Consider the following 6,000-nt stretch of genomic DNA (forward strand, 5'->3'; position numbering starts at 1 on the left):
TAGGCTACATTCCAGGTGAATACCATGGGTCAATACCATGTGCCATTTTTATTTTTATTAATTCTAATATTAGGGTTAATAATGGTTTTTTGCATGGTATTAATAACAATCTAGTCCATGGTATTTGTCCCATAGTATTTTGGCCATAGGTTTCACCTAAATATAACCCATTTTTTGAGTGTTCGTAAATATAAGGTGACTTATGGAGTAAATATAAAAAAATGTTTTATTTGTTTACCATACCTCTCGTTTATTTATATTTTTATTAATTTACCATACCTCTTTTACAAATATGGTATTTGGCCCATAGGATTCACTTAAATAAAACCTCTTTCTTGAGCCTTCATAAATAGAACGAGGGTTATGGACTAAATATAAAAAGAGGTTTTATTTATTTACGATACGTCTAGTTTATTTATATTTTTATTTATTTACCATACCTTTTGAGTAAGTATAAAAAGACGTTTTATTTATTTACCATACCTCCACTTTACCTATATTTTTATTTGTTTACACCCTTACATGTATATAAGATGACTTATGGAGTAAATATAAAAAATGTTTTATTTATTTACCATACCTCTCATTTATTTATATTTTTATTAATTTACCATACCTCTTTTATAAATATGGTATTTGGCCCATAGGATTCACTTAAATAAAACCTATTCTTGAAAATGAGCAAATGGATTCACTTAAATAAAACCTATTCTTGAAAATGGGCGAATGGAAGGTTGTAAGTCCTAATTTCAAGGGCTAAATTTACCTTTTTTACCCTCTCCCTTAAAATAAGGTGGGCTATTTGAGGTGATTTGTAAAAATGTACTATGATACAAAATATTCGCCCACTAAAAATTTAAAACCCCTTAATTTCGCCAAAGGGTGAACATTCGCCCCTAAAATTATCCTTGACCACCGAACATGTTCTTTTCACCAATACTAACATTCGTGGACTACGCCTACTTTCACATTAACATACTTAGCTTGTGTTTCGCAACTAAGTAAAAGCAATTATCCTTTATACTTAATGAAGCCCATACTCATTCATTATCATCATGCAATTAAACCGAGAACAACAATTGCAACAAGTATAAAGGGGAGGGGCAACTCCCTGTAATGTGAGTCTGCCCGACAATATATTATATCAGTTTTTCAATAATACAATCATCAAGTATACTTGGCAAAACTCCAAGTCTATACTTAGAATATTTTACAACCAAGGCATAGAACAGCCTTTTACAATCATGTGCACCCTTGCACAAAGAGAAGTGCTCACCCAAGCCACTTATACCTCTCTACCAAGTCCTGCACAAACAACCCGAACCTCGGCACGCTTGCCTACACTCCAACTGACATACAAAACTCCAAATCTGGGCTCAAGATAACCTACGCATGAGGTATGCGTAGTCCTTTACCCCTCTTGCACAAATTTTACCTCTGCTCCTTATGCGTAGAAGTGAATGTGTGATTCGATGGATTAATGAGCCTCATGCTCCACATATTTATATACATCATACGTATGTTTTAAGGGGGGTGTGCAGCCCCATGGCCGACCCCACAAATGTGCACATACGCCCACATGTCTCCTTATTACAAGTCAGCTTCATATAATTTTAACTTTGCATATATATGTGCTTCACGTCCAACACTTAGTCGCATAAGTGTCCCCAACGTCGCATATATTGTCACATTATTTCCGCACTCCGTCGCAAGTTCGTCGTTCAGCGCGTCCGCACCCGTGCACGATTGTCCGTCGGCGCCCGTCGCACCAATGTCCGGAGGTCCTTACAAGAAGGATGGTTACCCTATAACCACCCACTCCACATCCGATCATCGAAATAAACCCTACAAATATGAACCATAGATCCAACCTCTCACACAAAGATTCTATCATATTTCCATATGACACTTGACTAGACTGCTTCAAGAGGGTTCGAAGGATTCTAGAGTATGCGGGTTGCATAAAGGATAAACATTAAAACTATAACCAATATATGCAATCACTATGAAATATTTTATAAGTAACCTTTGAATGAATCATCAATGGTTATGGTCCCATTATAAAATAACATGCTAAACCATACTACACATTCAAGCTATGATAAACTCACGAGGGCTTTACTAGGGGAGAAATACCATACCACATGGGTTCATATTGAGGGATATTTATTAAGGAAAAAATGACATGATATATTTGAGGATTTGTAAAGGGTAGAGGGATTTTATATTCGAAGGTATAAAAAATGGAGTCCAAATTTATTGAAAAAATATAAACGGGCATAAAAAATGTTTCGAAAAAATGTATAACTGCAATATCTAGTGAAAGTAGGTTTTTTAAATTGGGAAGGTGCATTGGGTGTTTGTATTGATAGGGGGTAAAATAATGTGGCTTTTAGAGGAATTTTCTAATATTTAGTCAAATTAAGGGTATTGTTTAATATGCCAAGAACGCACATGGTATGTCAGAGGTTCATTGAGTGAAACCCATAGAAAATGTTAGGGGCGAATGTTCGCCCTTTGGCGAAATTAAGGGGTTTTAAATTTTTAGTGGGCGAATATTTTGTATCATAGTACATTTTTACAAATCACCTCAAATAGCCCACCTTATTTTAAGGGAGAGGGTAAAAAAGGTAAATTTAACCCTTGAAATTAGGAGTTACAGCCTTCCATTCGCCCATTTTCAAGAATAGGTTTTATTTAAGTGAATCCTATGGGACAAAGGCCCAAATACCATATCTATAAAAGAGGTATGGTAAATTAAGAAAAATATAAATAAATGAGAGGTATGGTAAATAAATAAAACATTTTTTATATTTACTCCATAAGTCACCTTATATACATGCAAGGGTGTAAATAAATAAAAATATAAGTAAAGTGGAGGTATGGTAAATAAATAAAAATATAAATAAAATAGACGCATGGTAAAAAATAAAACCTTTTTTTATATTTAGTCCATAACCCTCGTTTTATTTATGAAGGCTCAAGAAAGAGGTTTTATTTAAGTGAATCCTATGGGCCAAATACCACATTTGTAAAAGAGGTATGGTAAATTAATAAAAATATAAATGAACGAGAGGTATGGTAAAAAAAACATTTTTTTATATTTACTCCATAAGTCACCTTATATTTATGAACACTCAAAAAATGCGTTATATTTACGTGACACCTATGGGCAAAATACTATGGGACAAATACCATGGACTAGATTGTTATTAATACCATACTAACATAGTGTATTGAGGCAGCTGATAGACATGGAAATATCAGAGGAAAAAAAATAAACATAGTTGATCACACTTCAACAAAAAGAGGATGTTGAGGCACCTTAATTAATAAATTTTGGAATAAAGAGGGATGCAAACCCTCAGAAAAAAGTTGTTAAAATTCACATGTAAGGTGTCTTAGTGTAGTACAGTGGTAAGATTTGATGATGTACCTGTTATGTGTTATTGATTGTAAGAATGCATGTATTGCTCTAGATTGTTCCTTGCAATTGTCATACTAGTTTATTTTTGGTATTACCTTGTGTTGTTAGCCTCAATGGTCTATTGGGGAAAGCTCAGAAGGAAGAGAAAATAAAAATAAGTTGAAATATAAAACCTTGATAAAGTATTTGTATGAAAAAACCATCGGATACTTAATGTGGACATAATTGAGTCCACTAGAATAATTGGCAAAGATAATATTTTTCATGAAAATGGTAAGTTGAAGCAGTTTCCCTAGAACTTGGTAATGTTTTTCTGTGTTTTATCTGATATCATGGGATTATGATGTTGTCTAAAGAATAGATCATTGGTTGCAAGCCATTATGGGGACTTCCTTGAACTTAAACAAAAAAAATGTTGATGATGATGATGATAAGTATAAGTATTGTGGGGGAGGTATGATAAGATAATAACTAATTCCCACGTTGGGGTTAAACCATTATTTATTAACTTGCCAATTATATTAAAATAATTGGTTGATAGATGAAGTGAATAACATGTTGTAATCTGACATATAAGGAAAGAACTATATTATAGTAACATGGTGAGTATGCAATAACTAATACACATCCAAGCACAAGAGGGAGAAACCCCATGACAGTACACTGAAGCAAAATTGTGTATAACTTATATCAATGACCTATAATATAGGATGACAAAGGGACCAAAATTGAAAGAATACTCGAAAGTGGACCTTGGTTGGCACTAAAGAAAATAACAAAGTAGCCCAACATGGGCATAACTAAATTTACTTAGACAAAGTAGACAATAATATGTCCATTTTGAATATGGCAAGAAGAGGAAGTTATCTTAAAATCTACTCATGCATGACCAATGCTTATGTAACATTTGAATTAAGATAGAAGTACAGTAGTGTTATTTAGTACGATATCTCATGAAAGATGAACAATAAATGGATATTTTATTAATGCTAAGAAAATAGTGCAGACATAATTGATATCCCTGTGCTCTAAAACTTGTAATGGAACCACATGGTGGGGTCTTTATATATTGGAATACAAATTGGGTAATTAAAATAATTTAAATAATAAGTTTACAATGATGTTTCTAACTCGTATTGAGTGCAGGTTACTGACCCTTTTTGGACAGGTTACTGACCCTTTTTGGGTTGTGATGCATGTTGATGACCTATGTTAGGTATGTAAATAACAGCTGATAGTGTTTGTAATGAAGATTGGAACTATACATATATATTCTTAAATCATTATTGATGGAAACTAATGACCATAATGATTGTGAATATATGTCCAACTGGATGAACCTCTACGCATTCTCAATCAGAGAAAAAATTATGCTACAGAAGCAAGTGATTGCCCAGGTTAACTACAGTGGAAGCACTTCAGCTAGGAGATGTTAGGGAGGAAAATAAGGATAATTATTTTATGTTTGTGGTATATTTAAACATGTTTTGAAGGTCAGGAAACACTGAAGATGGTGTTTCACTCTAGAGGGGAAGATGTAATACCCCTTAGTGAAAAGTAAATATTCAATTTACTTTTACTATAGTGGATTGGGAGACTTAGGGTTGAGTGGAAGGCCTAGCAATAAATTCAAATGTTTAAACTTTATTTCAAATTTTATTAATAAGTTGGTTATGGAAGCCATGGAAATTCGTGGGAAAATACAATAAGAAAAAGCTTCACTTACCAGACAGTTAGAGGACAGTTACTCCCACCCCTATAGATAAATCATCATAGTTGGGGAACAAAATATAAGAGGGTATGAGAGGAAAACCTGAGGCTACTAAGAAGGGAGATGGATAGAGACTAAACCCTCTAGTAGGATGTTGTAGAGAAAGGCAGGGTACTACCAGGACACAAAGTTCTTGAGTTTGTTAGCCAGTGGAAGTCTATCTAAATCGTAAGTGCTAAGACTAAATTCATAGACTGTAATTGGTTGGGACCAAGTGGTCATGAGTGAACCTATGAAGGTTCTTGATCTGAAAATTGTTCTAGAAGTAGAAACTAGAGTGAGGAAGAACAAGTAGAGGTACCACTCTTGTTGGTTGGGAGAAGAGTCGTTTTTTTCTGTGTATTTTCCTGGTAGCCTAAACTAACAGATAAGTACTTTGTATCGTTAAATTTTATTTTAGAGAAAAATAGGTGGATGTAATGCTAATCAATGTATATAGTAATAATGAATGGAATTTTCCTACAAAATATTGTTCTAGTTGTGAGTAGAATCTTGTTATAAGAGATTGATTGAACTCTCTAAAAACCAATAGAGTTTGAACTTTGTGCATAGCATTATATAATTACAATAAGTATGTGGTTGGATTATATAGTTGAATAGAGATAAGTGCTTGACCTACCACCTATCATGAATTATTTTTTGTCTCATACATGTGAGTAAATATTTATTGTGAGAAATTGGGTTAATTCCTGGGCCATGCCGGGTTACTAGTAACCTAGGTACAATCCCTTAACCCCACAAAACTGGAGTATTAAATTAAGCAAATGAACAACAACAACAAAAAAATATCACGTTAACATGA

This window comes from Pinus tabuliformis, chromosome 6, assembly GCF_031772625.1.
Source record: "Pinus tabuliformis cultivar Carrire ecotype Pingquan chromosome 6, CPIR1, whole genome shotgun sequence".
In the NCBI taxonomy this organism is placed as follows: Eukaryota; Viridiplantae; Streptophyta; class Pinopsida; order Pinales; family Pinaceae; genus Pinus; species Pinus tabuliformis.